Source organism: Camelus ferus, chromosome X, assembly GCF_009834535.1.
Source record: "Camelus ferus isolate YT-003-E chromosome X, BCGSAC_Cfer_1.0, whole genome shotgun sequence".
Lineage (NCBI taxonomy): Eukaryota > Metazoa > Chordata > Mammalia > Artiodactyla > Camelidae > Camelus > Camelus ferus.
In genome coordinates this window covers 55156047-55174207 of record NC_045732.1, presented here as the reverse complement: position 1 = coordinate 55174207, position 18161 = coordinate 55156047, and the positions used below count along the sequence as shown (strand labels likewise).

At 35.6% G+C, this 18161-nt stretch overlaps 1 long non-coding RNA gene across 1 annotated transcript; it reads left to right on the top strand.

Moving 5' to 3' along the window:
* The first annotated feature begins 88 nt into the window (after positions 1 to 88).
* Positions 89 to 15098, top strand: LOC116661994. The gene is made up of 3 exons (XR_004317960.1): positions 89 to 204; positions 13721 to 13836; positions 14912 to 15098. It is a non-coding gene; the product is annotated as an uncharacterized LOC116661994 (long non-coding RNA).
* Positions 15099 to 18161: the final 3063 nt, after the last annotated feature.

The window sequence follows — 18161 nt, the reverse complement described above, 5'->3', positions numbered from 1 at the left end:
CTTGGCGCGCCCATGAGGAGTTTCCGTGGGAAGATTTTCTGTTTTCCAGGTTTCCCAGGGGAGAGGGAGGGGGAGAGGGGGAGGGGGGAAAATCAATGACTGGATGGCCACTCACTGAACCTCTAATAGCTGTTGGACAACGTTAAAAAAAATCGTCCCTACCCTCGAGGATTTGACCAATTAGGCTGACTAGAGAGATGAGAGGTATGCCTCCCCCAAGTAAAACCCTTGCGCGTTTTGCAGTTTTCCTCTTTCCCTCCTTCATTCCTTTTATATTTCGTAATGGTAGACAATTTGATGAAGAAAGTAAAGTGAAGAAGAGCATAGAAGGGAAAGGTGGACAAGGGACCTAAATGAAGTGAATACTAAATATCTCTTGCATGTGCCACTTTCAGCTTGTGGCTGAACAAAATGGGAGAACGGAGAAATTCAGTGGTGACGGGTGGGGAAAAAAGTGATGAGATGTGACTAAAAGGTTGCATTTGCAAAGGACCTTATGTTCTGAAAATTTAGATCTAGTACTACAAGCATTTAGAATGAATAGCAGTGTTTAAAAAGAGAAAGTTTACGATCCTTTAAAAACAGGGTAACATTACCTTTGCCTAAATTGAATATTTTACAAATAAAAGATGTTATTGTTCTTGATTAGCTAGATAATTTCTCCAGGTCTCTATAGTCTAATATACCACTCGAGGTTTTGAGAACAGTAGAGGAAACACGGTGTGAAAGCCCTGGCCTATAGAAGACCAGGAGTCGGCAAACTGTATGCAGAGCCAATTTTAGTCTTTGAGGGCTCTAGGGTCTCTGTCACAACTATTCAGGTCTGCAGCTGTAGCCCCAAAGCAGCCATAGACAGTATGTACATAAATGAGCATGGCTGTGTTCCAGTAGAATTTTATTTATGGGCACTGACATTTGGGTTTTGTGATTTTAAAGTGCCATAAAAATTATTCTTCTTTGAGTTTTTGAAAAACTATTTAAAAACCTAAAAAACATTCTTAGTCTCAGGCCATTAAAAAAATAAGCAGTCATCCAGCTTTGGCCTGAGTGCCAGTTTGCTGACCCCTGAACGTATTATTTGTTTACACTTTTATTTTCCCTCCAGATGAAGAAAGGTATTTTTATGAGTGTATTCCCAGACATGGTGTGTTTTCTATATTGGATACCCTGGTAAATACTGTTTGAAAGGGCTTCTCTCAGCGGCAATTCCGATAGGACACTGATGGAAGAATCCAAGAAAGATGTGGGATTTTTGCATCAATAACCTTTGTGAACATACATTGTGGTAGATAATTTTTAAAACCTGAAGGTCAATCTTGCTCCTTCTTCTTTCTCCAAACATCTGGATCATGAAAATGTCCTGAGACTTCTACTTCCGTAATATCAGTGGAATTTATCCAATTTTCCATTCCTAATATCATTACCTTGTTCAGGTTCATATCCTTTCTTACCTGGATTACGGCAGCACCTTCCTCACTTGTTTATCTCTGTCCATTTGCTCATCAAATCTTGAAATCAGAAACCACCAAATCAGAAAATTATCTCAAATCAAGCCTCCCCACTCCGTTTTCACTTCAGTTGAGGCCCTCAACAAACAGGACTGTGCAGTAGCCTCCTGACTCATTTCTCAGCTACAAGTGTCTCTTTACTCCACTTGATGTCTTTTCCATTATAGAGTCTACACCACTGCAGAGATCACTTGCCTAACAAAACAAACAAAACTGACATCTCATTCCCCTACTTAAACATTGCTTTCAGTTCCCACTAGAAGTCAAGGATAACATTCATGCAAGGAGAGAAGGAGACCTGTGGGACTTCCATCAATGTGGAAGACCATCCAATGTACATCTTTTAGATGTTTGGTCAATATTTATTTGAAGGGTAAATTGAATGCTATGTTAAGGATGGCTGTTTGTGCTATTATTTTAAATAATAAGTGTTGCTTTTATATTCATGGTTCAGCTTTTTGCAGTTTCATATTCACCCCAAGACCAATAATGTTAGTTAGGTGCTGTAAGCTCTTTGTCATTTGTAGCTTGCTTTGTTTTGTGGCTTGCTTCCTTCACTCCCTCTATTTCCCATAGTAATCTTGGCTACCTAATAGTGTTTTGCTGTGGTACATTTAGAAACAACATATTGCTGTCTCTTCTTCCTCATACGCTTCTGGAGTCACAGCTTGTCCTCAGCTAGATTCCCTTCAACCTCAGCCTCTTCTGTGAAAATTTAGTCTTTTTGCTTTAACTGTCACCTGACTATCTCCCAAGGAAAGAATCTAAAATAAATTAACGTAATCATATTCAGGACCATCTAGAAGACCACCTTGTAACTGAACACTATCATACATTATCAACACTCACATTTGTATTTGTATTTACAAGCACATCAACACCAGATAGTACTGCTTTAATTGTTTGGGGTTGATATGATGTGAAGGAGTCAGACTTTGTAAGTTATATTGTCCTATACCAGATGTGCTGTACATGATACAATTTCTTGATAGTTGGAATAAAGTGGTGGGGGAAGTGAGTCATCCCATGGCATACAATAAGATTAAGCTGCACTCAATATGCCATTGTGGAGTCATATTCACGTCGTGAAATGTAATCTAGTTTCAACAAAACAATATAATGCATTACATCAAATTAATGCTGTTAGTTTACTAGTTTTGTTGTTTATTATTTTGGTTTTGTAATTGTATAAACACCATAAACCTAAGGTGTTTATTTATATTTAAGTAACATTGTAATAACACTAGTTTAAATCAACATTGAGTACATATATTTTTCCTTTAGTCTGTAATACAAAAAATACAAAAGGATGCACAAAAGATCTTTAAATTCTATTCTACAGAAAAAGCATCAAGACTCTTTGGGGATAATAGCTAATCCCAGGTTTGAGATAGGAAATGAATAAGATGAAATTGTGTTATATTGTTGTGTCGGTGAGCAAGAAAACCATCAAAGATTAATGGGATCGTGTCAAAAGTACCCAAGAGCATCAACAAATAATAGTAACTTCGTGATTACTAAGTGACTGAAGCACATTGAATATGTAAAAAAAATAATGAATTTATTAAGGATACTTAATGAAAGAGAGAGAAATAGTGCCTTCCCCAACCTCTGCCAAAGAAAAGCCTCACTGGATACCATTTAAAGTAAATAAGAATTCAACTCCTTACTCTGACAATTGGCAATTAAAAGAAATTAACTCAGTGTTTTATACTGCTTTTCCTGTACAAACTATTTCAGGACAACCAAATAACCCTAGGTTGTTGAAGGAAAGTTCTTTTTTTTCACAAGAAATACAATTAATAACTTTAGAAGAAACATAGGAATAAACGTAGGAAATCGCCATTTTACAACTTTTAAAGAAGTAACAGATCCAAGCAAGGATCATCATTGGATGAAACATTAGATGAAAGACTGATGGAAAACTTTATAAAGGAGTTCAGATTGTCATTACTTGAACCCTTTAATCAGTTTCTCCCCATCCTCGCCAACATTTAATACTATCACTATTTTTTTTTTTATTTCAGCTGGTCTAATAGTTGTGTAGTGATATCTCATTGTGGTTTTCATTTGCATTTGTCTGATAGCTAGTGTTGTTAAACACCTTTCCATGTGCTCATTTGCCATAACCACTTTGGTGAAGTGTCTTTTCAAGTTCTTTGCCCGTCTTTTAATGTGGTTGTTTCCTTATTGTTGAATTTCATAGTTTTAAAAATATATATTGTGGATACAAGTCCTTTATCAGATACGTGATTTGCAGTTATTTTTTATCCATTTTCACCTGATGTTTTCTTTACAGTGTCTTTGGCAGAACAGTTTTTAATTTCGACGAAGTCCAACCTTATCGTTTTTTTTCTTGTATAGATTGCATTTTGGTGTGGATTCTAAGAATTATTTGCTTAGTTTCAGCTCACAAACATGTTCTCCTTTGTTTTTTCCTAAATTGTTTGTTGTGTAGGCCTTACATTTACATCTGTGATCTATTCTGAGTTAGTCTTTGCATAAAGTGTGAGATTTAGGCTGTGGTTCATTTTTATGCTTATAGATGACCAAACTTTCCAACATTTGTTTAAAAGACTATCATTTCTCCAATGAGATTTTGCATGTTTGTAAAAAATCAAATGGCCATATTTATGTAGGTCTATATCTGTCCTATTTATTAGGTTCCATAGACCTGTGTGTGTCTAGCCCTTCACCAATATCACACCGACCTGATTACTTTAGCTTTTTCAGTATGTCCTAAAATAGGGTAGCGTAATTTTTCCAACTTTTTCTTTTTCAAAATGGTATTAGCTATTCTCCTTTCTGTTAATATCAACTTGTCTATATTTGTAAAAAAAATTTGCTGAGATTTTCACTGCTGTTGTGTGAATCTGTAGATCTCTGAGGAAAATAGACATCTTTACTATATCAACTCTTCTAATTCATATAACACAGTATGTTCATTTATTTATGTATTCTTGGGTTATTTCATCAGCATTTTGTAGTTTTCAGGATTCAGTTTCTATACATGTTTTGTTAGATTTATACCTAAGTATTTAATTTGGGGGATAACTATTGTGATTTTTTTCAGATTTTAGTTTCCAATTTTTATTTGTGTTTAGCTTTAATAAGTTTGATAATAGTGTGTCTGGGCTTAGATTTCTTTGGGTTTGTCCTGTTTGGGGTCCACTCAGTTTCTTTTTATTTTTATATTTTATACCAGATAATTTGCCAAATTTGGAACATTTTCAGCTGTTATTTCTTTGAATACTCTTTCAGCACCATCATCTTTTTTTAGTCATTTTGAGACTTTGATTATATGAAGTTTAGACATTTTGTTGTTGTCCCACAGATCCCTAAGGCTTTGTCCATTTTTTCCCAATCTTTTTCCTTTTTGTTGTTAAGATTGGATAATTTCTACTGGTCTAAATTCAAGTTCACTGACTCCTTCCTCTGTCATCTCTATTCTGCTATTGAATCCAGAAACTGAGGTTTTGTGGGTTTTTAATTTTTTTGATTATTGTATTTTTTAGTTCTAAAATTTCTATTTGGTTTTTCTTTGTATATTCTATTTCTTTGCTGATACTCTATTTTAATATTTGATTCAAGAGTGTTATGATAGCTTATTTGAACATTTTTGTCATAAATGCTTTAAAGTCCTTGTTAGGTAATTCCAACATCTCATAATCTCATCATTAGCATACTTTGTCTTTTCCCATATAAATTGAGATTTTCATGGATCTTCATATGCTAAATAATTTGATTTGTGTCCTGTGAATTTTGAGTAATACATTGAGTCTCTGGATCTTGTTTATATCCCATGGAGTATGTGGATATTTTTGTTTTAACCGACAATGACTTAAGTCAATGAATAATGAAGAAAATGAGAGAGAGAGAAGAAAACAAATGGCATTTTACCTTACTCTCTTTGAGTTTTAGGAATTATTTTTTTTCTCTCCTCCAGCTAGAACTAGTGGATTTCTTATAGCTCTCTACCTCTGCACCCCTAGTGCTCACTTTTGGGTTTCAGGTTACATCAAGTTCATGCTAGGTAATACTGGAGGGGCGAAAAAAGATCAGTTAACCACTGATTCAGTGGTACTTTGAATTCTGATTTTCTCCCCTGATCTTCCTGCTACTGTTTACTTTTCACAGTTCTCAAACAGCTTTCCATGCAGTCTGCTCACATTTTATATTTGAATTCAGTAGGAGGTAAAGGGAAACATGTATTTACTCCATCTTACCTAGAAGCAGAAGTTTGAAAGTAAACATTTTCAATTGTTTAAAATGTATTCAAAAATAATTTTTATAAAAAGTTTTATCAAAATATGCAAGGAATGCTCAGCTGTATTAAATGCTCTTGACAGACACTTTGAGTATGATGACAGCTAATAATTGATGATTGGATTTAGCAATGTGAAAGTTGTTGGTGATCTTGACCAAACATCTTTTGTGAAAGTGGTGGGGACAAAAGCCTGGTTAGAATTGATTCAAGACATAATTAGATGAGAAAAAGTAAATATAATGACTAGGGACAACCCTTGGATTAATAAGTTAAGGCTTTAAAGACCTGAAGCATAGAGGCCCAGTATTTGTCATTCATTCAGTCAAGTGTTATTCACACATTCATTCACCCATTTATTCAATAAAGATTTAACATCAGACACTTCTAGACACTGGCAATAGAGATATGAACAAAACAGTCTCTCTGCCTTCATGGAGGTTACATGCTTATAAGGATCTAATATTAAAGTCAAAGAAGGAATGAATTCATACGGACCACTTACCACTTTAGGGACCATGTACAAAATTTTAAAACTCTGTGCCTCAATTTCCTCATTTGCAGAATGGAGGTTTAAAGGGTACTTTACCTCACAGGGTCAAGAAAATTGATGTGAGAACTGAAAGAGGGAATTTTTATAAACGTCGTCCAATGCTTGGTACATAGTAAAGACTCAGTAAATGTTAGCTATTTTATTAATCTTATTATTGTCTTTATTAACAGAACAGTTTGAATATACCCCTTCACTAAATTCTCTGCTGGAAATCTGAAATGATTTATTCAAGGCTAAATATCTGTGAATGGTCACGCACCTGCTTAAATTTTGTCTTTTTGCTTTAGAATAGTGCAGTGGTATGCTGGTCAACAGTCTGAGGGAAGATGAGAACCTTTATTGATGGTATGTCCTGATTTCCATGATGTAAATACTCCCACCATGGACAATTCTAGACTACCAATGTGACATCATTGAATGAGGACTTGGAAAGGGATGTATGCAGTTGGCTTTAGTGAGTCAGTATATACAGCTCTAGCACACCATTGAAATACCCGTATAATTTCCTGAATTCCTATAGTAGGAATCCATCTCACCTCAAACCAAGTAAATTTAGACAGCTTGTGACTATTGAAATGCTATATTCCATAATGTTACAACCACCTTGGAAAACACTTTGGCAGTATGTACTAAAGCTGAACATATGCATACCCTGATACCTAGCAATTCTTCTCCTGGATATATATCCATCAAATATGCATACATAAGCACAACAACAACAACAACAAAAATATATACAAGAACATAGCAGCATTTGTAGCAGCATTATTCAAAATAGCCAAAAACTGGACACAAACCAAATGCCATCAAATCATTCATTCACTCAGTTTTTTGAGGGCCTACTATGTGCCAGTCATTTGTCTAGTGAGTCTCTGCCTTTTGGACCTTACTTTCTAGTTGAGGGGTACAGATAATAAACAAAATAAACTACCAAATAAATACATACAAATTGTGGAAACTCCTGTATAGGAAAAGGAGTGAGTGCTCAGGTAAATAAAGCCCCTTCTTGAAAGTGATATTTAGGCTGACACTTAGAGTTTGAGAAAATTTTAGTCAGAAGAAGAGTTGGGGAAAGAACAACACGAAGAGAGAACAAGCATATGTGAGGGCCCCGAGGCCAGAAAATAATCTTTATGTATTTAATAAATTAAAAGAAGGCCAATGTGGCTGGATCATGGTAGGTGAGGGTGAGAGAAATGCAAGATGAAGTTGAAAGCACATAGAGCTCAGATGATTCAGGGTCTTGTAATATGTTTGTATTTTTTTTTTTATACACAATGAGAAGTCACTGAAAGATCCTATTGATTCAACTTTCTAAGTACTTTTTTGGTATTCTTTATCCATTTTCCAGGCTTTCATCATCTCTCACCTGGATTACTGCAATAATGTCCTAACAGGTCTGCCCACCTTCCGTCAGTCTATCATTTTCACATCCATAAAATAGATCTTTTAAAAATGAATATCTGATCATTCTTCCATCTTATTTAAATCCTTCAATGGTTCCCCTTTATTCTATAAGATAAAGTTCAACTCCTTAACCAGGACTATAAAACCTGGTGTGAAAGACCACATCATGACTTTCATGAGCCCTAGGCACTTTTGCTTTCCTCTATAAGGATATATTAAAAATTACATTTTGTAACTGAGTTGTTATAAGAACTAATATAATTCAGGCTGGATTCATTATTATATGTTCATTATTATTATATTTCTCTATTGCTTCTGATTTTAAAATAAAGTTAAAACATTTTAATGACCTTTAAAGTTATCATGGGTCCTAGGCATAGTGCCTATTATACTTCATGAATATGTCATTCCTGTTAGTGTGATATAGCTCCAGCCTAGTTCTCTATATTCATTCACTGATTAATGCAAAAAATGTTTATTTAGTACCTACTATATGCCAGACACTGTTCTAGGAACTGAGAGTACATCAGTGAACAAAAAAGACAAAAAGCCATGATTTCATATTGCTTTCATTCTATTGAGGAGGGAGAGGGATAAAAGGTAAACAAATGACTTAATAAAATATATAGTGTGATAGCAGTGAAGCAGGGAAGAAGGATGACGGTTTGGAGGATGGTTTGTAATTTAAAATAGAGTGCTCAGGGAAAACCTCACTAAGAATATATTATTTAAGCAAATATCTGAAAAAGATGAAGGAACTCTGAGTTAGATACATATCTGGGAGAACACTGGAAGCAGAGGGAACAGCAAATGTAAAGGTCCTGAGACAGGAATTTGGCTAGTGTATCACTCAATTGTGAGGAAGACAATGCAGTTGGAATCAGAGAGATAAAGGTGGATCAGATCATGGTCATTTTTTCATTATAATGACTGACTTTTTCTCTGTGGGAAATGTAAACCTAATAGGGGGTTTTGACTATGGAAGTGACATGATTTGACATATAATTTATCATTCTGCCTGCTGTGTTGAGAGTAGACTATGGCAGTGCAAAGAATGAAGCCAGGAGATCATTTAGGAAGTAATTACAGCAATCCATATGACAGATAATGATGGCTTTGACCATGGTGGTACCAGTGGGTGGTAAGAAATGGTTAGATTCTACATATATTTTTAAGGTAGACCTAATATGTTTCACTGATAGATTGGATGTGGGGCAGAGAGTAAGAGAGAAGTCAAGGATGATCGCAAAGTTTTCAGCCTGAATAACTGGAAGGATGGAGTTGCTACTAACTGAAATGGGAGAAGTCTGTGTAAAGGAAAGAGTTCAGTTATGGACCTGTTAAGCTTGTAATGCCTGTTAAAAATCCAAATGTATTGTGGATTTCAGGGGGAAAGTCCAGGATAGAAATATAGAATTTACAGATGATCAAGAAAGAGTATAGATAAAAAAGGGAATGACTAAACTCTAGAGAAGTGAATTGCTTGGAGATGAGAAAAGTGAGAATGAACTAGCAAAGGAGTCTGAGAAGGAGAGAATAGCAAGGAAGGAGGAAAACCAGTAGAGTACGTTGTTTTAGAAGCTAAGTGAAGAAAGTGTTTTGAGAAGGGAGTGATCAACTACATCAAATGCTAGTAATAGTTCAACTAAGGTGGGGACTGAAAATTGACCACTGGATTTAACAACATTGAGGTTATTAGTGACCTTAACAAGAGACTTTCCAGTGAAGCATAGGAGTAAAAGCCTAGTTGGAATGGCTTCTAGAGAGAATAGGATGGGAGGAATTGGAAACTACGAATGTAGAAAACGCTTTTGAGGAGTTTTACTGTAAATGGAGCAGAAAAATATGGCAATAGCTGGAGGGTGATACAGGGTGTCTAAAGAGGACTTTCTTCTTTAATGTGAGAAATTATAGCATGTTTATATGCTGATTGGGGCTGATCCAGTAGAGAGGGGAAATTCATGATGCAGGTGAGAAAAAGGAGAATTACTGGAATGACATCTTTGAATAGGTGACAGGGCATGGGTCCTAGTGTACAAATAAATGAGTTCACCTTACCATGGAGTATGAATAGTGGCAAGAGGGAAGCAGAATATGTGTGCATTGTTGCAGGTAGGTCAGTAGAAAGTTATTTTCTGATTGCTTGTGGAAAATATCTCTTTTGAAAAACTCTTCATTATGGAAAGGTTCAAACATATACAAAGGTAAAAAAAAAATAGGATAATGAACCTCCATGTTGCTATCACTCAGCTTTAGTAATTATCTGTTCATCACTTTTCTTTCTTTTCCTACAGCCTCACCTACACTCTCTCCTTTCCCCAGATTACTTTGAAAGAAATCCCATCAATCCCATATGTCATATTATTACCATAAATGTTTCAATAATATGTACCATATGAACCATAAATATTTATGATTTATGAACCATATTTTATTATATGTCTCTAAAAGATGACTTAAAAATATAACCACATTACCACAATTAAAAGATTAATAATAACTCCTTAATATCATGAAGTATCCAGTCAGTGTTCAAAATTCCCCAATTGTCCTCTAGCAGTGTTTGAAACAGGATCCAAATAAGGTCCATGCATTGCAATTGGTCAATGTGTGTCTTAAGTCCCTTTTAATGTATAGATTCTCTTTCCATTTACTTTCTCCAATTTATTTGTTGAAAAAACTGAATTATTTGTCCTATAGACTTTCCCGCAGTCTAGATTTTTCTGTATACATCCTCATGGTGACGTCTAACATGTTCTTCTGTTCTCTGTAATTTGCATTCTTGAGGCTTAATGAGATTTGGGTTCAAGTTTTTGCACGAATATTTCATAGATGGCATTATATACCACCATCAGGAAACACATAATGTCCAATTGCCTCTCTTAAGTTATTAGCAGCAATTGATGATTTTTGCTTAGATCTATGAATTCATTAGGCATTCCTGGAATTAGCAGAAATAATTCTAAAATAAGAAACTTCCCCTCATTCCTGATAAGGTTATACTAGTGTATAGTTGGAAATTTTATTTTGATTGCTTCAATTTTCTCGTTGAAATAAGAAGGAAGGTCATCAGCTAAAGTGAAGAAGTATTGGAGATTTGAGGAGAAGAAGATATGAAATAGACATCTAGGAGAGTGAAAACATGATTGTACTAAGGAAATTTAAGATGATTTCCAGGTAATACTAAGAGCACAGATGAGGTTCCTGATAAAGAATTTGACATAAGATAAGTGAATGTGGTTGTGTGCTTTTCTCAAGCAATTTACAGCTGTATGGATGCAGGTAAAAGTAAGTGAAGAACTGTATTTAACCAGAATTGGGTTTGGAAGATGAGTACAAGCAAGAAAAGAGCAAGAATATTAAGGGTATAGGTGAGGAAATGATTATGATGATGAACCAGGGAATTTGAATTAGGTAAAGGGGAAAGTGAGGGCATGGGAACGATGAGGAATATTGAAAAGCTGATAGGGTCAAAGGAGTGCATATCCTGTGAAGGTTAAAGATTTAAAGAAGTCAAGGTGCTGTAAGAAGGAGCGTGCTAGAGGGATAGGAGGTGCTGATCAGATAATAGAATGTTTAAAAATTTGAGATTATGAAGAGGGTAATGACTAGGGCTAGGGAAAGACTAGGGGAGTAAGTGGCTATGGTGGAGTGGGGGACAAGATCCCTAGAAGAGAGGAAATCAAGGAGAGGGGACAAGAGATTGGAAAATTCATTAATATAGCTATTGACATTATTGAGTATTATGACAGTGGGTCAGAAGCTAAACTCCTCAAAGGATGGGTAGTATAACTCAATAAGAAGAGGCAGAAACTATAAGCTCCATATGGGCAGGAATTTTGGTCTGTATTTTCTATCATTGTATTCTCAGGTCTTAGAATAATGCCTGGCCTATAGGATGCTCAATAATTATTATATGAATTAATAAGTGGATGAATGAATGATCTGAAATTCAAAGCTGGATAGTATTTAGGGAAGAGGGAGAGTAAATGGCCTGGAATGACAATGAGTTGTAAGTAGGACATCTAACCCATCTCTAGGATCATTGATTTGGGGGGTATGGGAAAGAAAACAACTGCCACTTGATAGGACTTTAGGGGAAGCAGTGTCTTCCTAGGAGAGCTAGAGTTCCTAGATCAAGAAGGTAAAAGGAATGTTCAGAAAAGAGGTTGAGGATATAGAGTTTTCTGGTAATGGACTGTAAGTTCTAGTAGACACTGTAGAAGAAATTCAGGAGGTTGTGAGGGATTGGGAAAAGGGGTAAAAGGAGAATATGCAAAGTTGTATGCAGATTAGAGTCTAGGGATTTGGGATCTCTGGACTTCTTTCAGTGACTGAAGTAAACAGAGATAAAGGGTGTAATAAGATGATCCTCATGATCTAAAAGCAGTTAATTGATGTTGAGGCTGTGATCGTTGGAGGTGAGGGAGAGAGAGATAGGGATCTTGCAAACAGCACAGAGAGACTTGAGGCCAATTCTTCTTTTACGTAATAAAAAGGTGGAGACCTTACTCCTGGAGAACAAGGAGTTCCAGGGTTCCCTTTTGATTCTTATGTATCATAGTGTTAAATTCCAAAGATCCCTTTTGACTGCTACTGAAGGTGAACATTTCAGGAAAAGAGATATCTCCTGCACATACTCTTCATGCTGCAGCCATACTTGCAGCTCCCTTGGTCTGGCATGCTCTCTCAGATTTCTTTGCCTTCTAGTCCCTCTGCTTGGAATATCCCCTATATCCATTCCTCATCTACCTGGAGTGCCCCTACTCATTTTTCAAGATTCAGCTTAGATATCTCTTTCAGTCTGAAGTCTTACCCTTCCCCACATCCAAGGTAGATTTAGATACTTCCTCCTGTTGTATCCCTTAGCACATTAAGTTTTATATTGAAATTTTTATTGGGATAGTGTAGATTCACATGTAGTTGTAAGACTTAATACAGAAATAATCCACGTACCCTTTACCCAGTTTCCCCCAATGGTAAAATCTAGCAAAGCTATATATAGTACAATATAGCAACCGAGATATTGACATTCACTAGCAGAGTTCATTGATCCTATTCACGTTTCCCCAGTTTTATTTGTATTCATATGTGTGTGTGTGTGTGTGTGTGTGTGTGTGAATTTAGTTCTATGCAATATTATCATATGTGTAGGTTCTTGTATCCATCACCACTGTCGAGATATAGAACAATTCCTTCACCTCAAGGATCCCTCTTGTTGCTCTTTATAACCACAGCAAACTCTCTTCTACCTCTTGCAACCCAGTCCCTGACAACTGCTAATCTGTCCTCTATTTCTAAAAGGTAGTCATTTCAAAAATGTTATAAAAATGGAATCATACAGTTTGGAAAATTTTGGAATTGGCTCTTTTCATGCATAATTCTTTGGCGATTCATGCAGGTTGTTGCATGTATCAGTAGTTCATTCCTTTTAATATAGATGTATCATGGTTTATCTATTCACCAGTTGAAGGACATTTGATTCCCCCCCCCCCAGTTTTTGACTATTACAAATAGAGCTTCCATTCATGTATAGGTTTTTGTGTGAACATAAGTCTTCCTTTTTCTTAGATAAATACTCAGGAGTGGAATTGCTTAGATAGGAGTAGGGAAGTCCACTTGCTCTTAAATCGGGAAGGCAAAAACTCTCCCAGAACTCTCCCCCATCATTCTCCCCTTTCAATTTCATTGGTCAGAAACAGCTTCAAGAGAGGCTGAAAAAAACATAGGGACAAACTTAGATGTCCCAAACACAACTGGGATCTTGTTAGCAAAGATAAGGAGGATATGGTTATGAAATTAACAATGCCTCCTAAAAAGTCAATGTTTGAGAACAAAATAAACTGTTTACGAGAAAGTGTATCATAGTAGTTGTAGTGGGTTAAATGCTGGCTCCCCAGAAGATATGTCTCTAATCCCTGGAACTTGTGAACATTACTTACATGGCAAAAGATGTGATTAAGATAAAGATCTTGCTTGTCTTTTAAGAGACAAAAGAGGAAACAGAGACACACAGAGGAGAAGATGATGTGAAAATAGAGGTGGAGATTGGAGTGATGGAGTCACCAGTCAAGGAACATCAAAGCCATCAGAAGCTGGAAGAGGTAAAGAGCGGATTCTCTCCTAGAACCTCTGGAGGGAGAGCCACAGTGCTGACACTTTGAATTCAGGGTTTTACATTCCATATCTGTCAGAGAATAAATATCTATTGTTTTAAGTTACCCAATTTGTATTAATTTGTTACAGCAACCACAGGAAACTAATACAGTAGTTAAGAGCACTGACATTAGAGTTAGATATGAATTCAAGGCCTTCCTTAGCTACTTAGGGCTATGACATTGGAGAATTGACTTAACTTTTCGATGCTCAAGTTTCCTTATCTGTGAAGTGGTGACACAAAATAAAACATTTAGCATTGTGCCTGACACATAGTAAGCACTTAGCTTTTAGCCATTAGTGTTATTAAGAGATGTAAAGCTACAAAGGAAGGCAAGAAAAACATCAGCATTACTATATAATCCATCAATATCTCTCTCCCCCATCTCCAGCGTTATCATTTCCATAAAGAACACTTCATTTTCATTGTGTAATCTGAAAGCAGTAGGCAGTATACTCCCAACTATGATTCATGCCTCCTTTTATCCTCTATTTCCAGGGACATAAAAGTGTACAAATCCTTCTTCATTCCTAATACTTTAGAATATATTCTTTTCCTCTAGGTCTGAAACACGGTTTTTCAATGTTGACAGGGAAAATATCATAAGGTTAATGTAGTGACAGATCTGATTATCTGTTCAGCTAAAGCTCTGGTGAAATACTAGACTACAAATATACTACAGCTACCAAGGGAGCACCACAATATCAGTAATGAGTTCACCAGTGAGACGTGGTGTTGTTTCAAGGAGCCCTAAGCAAGAAAGTAATTTAATATATAGTATAATACTTCATTTTAGTTGTGTGGTTCAAAAACAGGTGATATACATGTGTTATAGCTGATTTCAAATGGATCTACCTAATCAGATACTAAACTGTTAAAATTTGGGGTTTCTATCAGAAATCTTAACATATTCTCCAGTCATGTGTTTGGAAACACTATTGCCAACTGTCAGTTTTCTTAAAAGGAAAACAATTCTGTAAATTACAGCCTTCTGACTAACATAGATTTTGACTTTCATTTAGAGACCATAACTGGACCTTTATTTGACATAACACAGAAGGGAAATCCTGAGAAGTTTATCAGGACTTCAGAGTTTCAAGAACTTTTTGAAAAGACGAAACATGCTCTGATTTCTTTACTAATGTTGAAAGCTCCAAGCTTTTCAAATCCTCTCAAAATGGCCTACTACAAAATTGGATGCAGCTTTGTTTCAAGAACATTAAAATGTAAAACATCTTGTAATATATTTCAATAGAATGTTATTGCTAAAAGAAAGTAAATTGTTTTCTTTCTAGAAATAATATCTAGTAATTTTGCAGGCTTTGCATAATTCATTCAGGATATAATTTTTAAGTAGGAATTTTCCTTTTGAACTCAACCCCAATCCCTGACACAGATTTTTGCTATGATGGTCTTTATCTCAAATTGTTTTTATCCCCTGCTCCTCTACTCCATTACTTTAGGCAGTCACTCCTACTTTTATGTCTATAGATTCAAGTCTGCACCTATGTTGAAAACTGTTCTGAATGACCCTGGGCAGGACTCAGGAAGTTACTGCCTAAAAAAGTATTTGGCTCAGTATCAAGTGACTCTTTTGTTGCTAACTCCCTGTGAGTATCACTCAGATCCTATAATTAGATAGTAACTTTTCGTGGCCCTGATTTTTTTGGTCTAGGATTTTTGTTCCCCAGTCAGCAAGCCTGGGTTTCTGATCTCTGCTAATTGTCCTCCTAGATCTGATCCACTTTCTGGACCTAGGTTCCGTATCTTGGCTCACCCTGCAGGATTTGGATGATGCAACTGGCTGGAAGGGAACTGAGAGGTCATCTAGTCTAACTTCTTCATTTTGCAGAGGAGAAAACTAAAAACTTGACCTCTTTTTTTTTTCTCTCTGGCCGTATCATATCTGTCTGTTTCTCTTGGTTTTAGGTGACCTCCTTGAAATTTTCTTTTCTGCCTTACTCAAAATACTACCCCTTTTTCAGTCTAATAAAACTCCTAGCCAAGCACGCACCCAATCCTACCAAGTCGTTAAATTACAAGTATCACAACACAAACTTTGTGGGAAAGGACATGGGATAATTCTTATGATAAAATATTTTTACTGTAAAGGTATCTCAACCAGATGATATGAAAGCATAAACCTTGAAGTATACTATGTAGACTGATCATAACTAAATATACAATGAGCTCAAAACATCTATTAAGATAAAGGCTTAACAATAGAGGAAAAATAGAAAATTTATCTGAAACTGTTAAAAAAAAAGAGGAATATTCCTTTAGAAAACAGCATGAATAACATTGTGTACAAAGCCATAAAGTTGTAGACATTTCAAGGATAACTCCAACAAGAGCTATTGTGTGTAATCTTAAAAATAATCTTAGCTAGAAACTCTTAGTTACAAAAGTAATATAAAGTGGAATATTTTATTCCTTAAGAGTTCAGTAAAAATATTCTCTCCTCATTGAGGAGAACGTATCCACAGGGGTACTTACTCTCCTACACTGTGATTGGTGTTATTTTTTTGTTTCTCTCTTTCAGTCATGAGAAACAAAAGATATAAGGACTTATAACTGTTGTTTGACATTGTCAGAAAGGCAAACCAAAATCACCCTTGTGCCTATCAGGAAGCAGTTAAAAACAAACTATGGTTACCAAAGGGGAAAGAGCATGGAGGGATAAATTAGGGGGTGGGGATTAACAGACACACATTACTATATATAAAGTAGATAAACAACAAAGACGTACTGTATAGCATGGAAACTATATTCAATTTCTTGTAATAACATATAATGGAAAAGAATCTGAAAAGAAAAAAAATATATGTATGTATATGTGTAACTGAATCACTTTGCTGTATACCTGAAACTAACATTGTTAGTTCAATAAAAAAATTTTAAAAATTGCTTTTGTCACTGTGAGGTAGATGTAGGAGTCAACAAAACATACCTGATTGTAATTACATAATTACATAGTTAAATCAGGAATTCCAGGTGCCATACACCAGAGGGTTAGACAAGATTGAAAAGAGTAAATTATATATGTATACATGCAAAGTTTGGAAAAATCAGCTAAGTAAGTTATAATCAAGTTGAAACATGATATTTGTTCCTTAAAGTGCCAAAAGCATAGAAGTTAAGTCCCTTGCCCACCATCCCATAACTAGTAAGTGGAGAAGCTAAAATTTTAATGCAGAGGCTGACTACAGAGTTGTCAGGGCTGTAAACCACTATGCTGTATTATCTCCAGTATATAAACTATGTCATTGACTATCCTAGATCTTTTCCTGCTCTGACTAGCACTTATAGTAGAAGCTTCTGACAATTTGGGAACTCTTCAGTGCATACAGACGAAGTTGCTAACTGCACAGACTGTGCTCTTATGCCAGCTTCATCATGAAGAGACTGATGTTCAACACCCACTACATATTTTTGCTTAAAATCATAGGAGCCAGGTAGACCCTGCTTTCATGTGGTATTAAGCACCTATAGGAGTGCTACTACACAGAATCTGAACCCAAAGGCTTTCAACAACCTGAAGCCTGTTGCTATTCTGGGCTATGTGGCATATCACACAAAACATTCAACTATCCAGGAACTCTTTCAGGACCAGCCTTATTTAGACACTTTGTTCTGATATCATACAGTATTTGTCTTTCTCTTGCTGACTTACTTCACTTAGCATAATGACTTCCAAATCCATCTATGTTGCTGCAAATGGCAAAATTTTATTTCTTATAGCTGAGTAGTATTCCATTATATATGTATATGTATATATATATACACTACATCTCCTTTATCCATTCATCTGGTGATGGACATTTATGTTGTTTCCATATCTTGGCAATTGTAAATAACGCTGCTATGAACATTGTGGTGTATGTATCTTTTCAATTGATTTTTTAAAAATATATACCCAGGAGTTGAATTGCTAGATTGGTTTGTTTGGGTTTCTTTTTTTTATGTTGTGTTGTAGGATTTGTTTGTACATTTTGGATACTACCAATTATCGGATGTATTGTTCCAAATATATTCTCCCATTCAGTAAGCTGCCTTTTCGTTTTGTTGATAGTTTCCTTTGCTGTGCAAAAGATTTTAATTTGATATAGTTTCATTTGTTTATTTTGCTTTTTATTTCCTTGCCTTGAGGAGACTTATCCAAAAATATGTTTCTAATAGTGATGTCAAAGAGCATACTGCCTAAATTTTCTTCTACCAGTTTTATGGTTTTAGGTCTTCATTCAAGTCCTTAATCCATTTTGAGTTTATTTT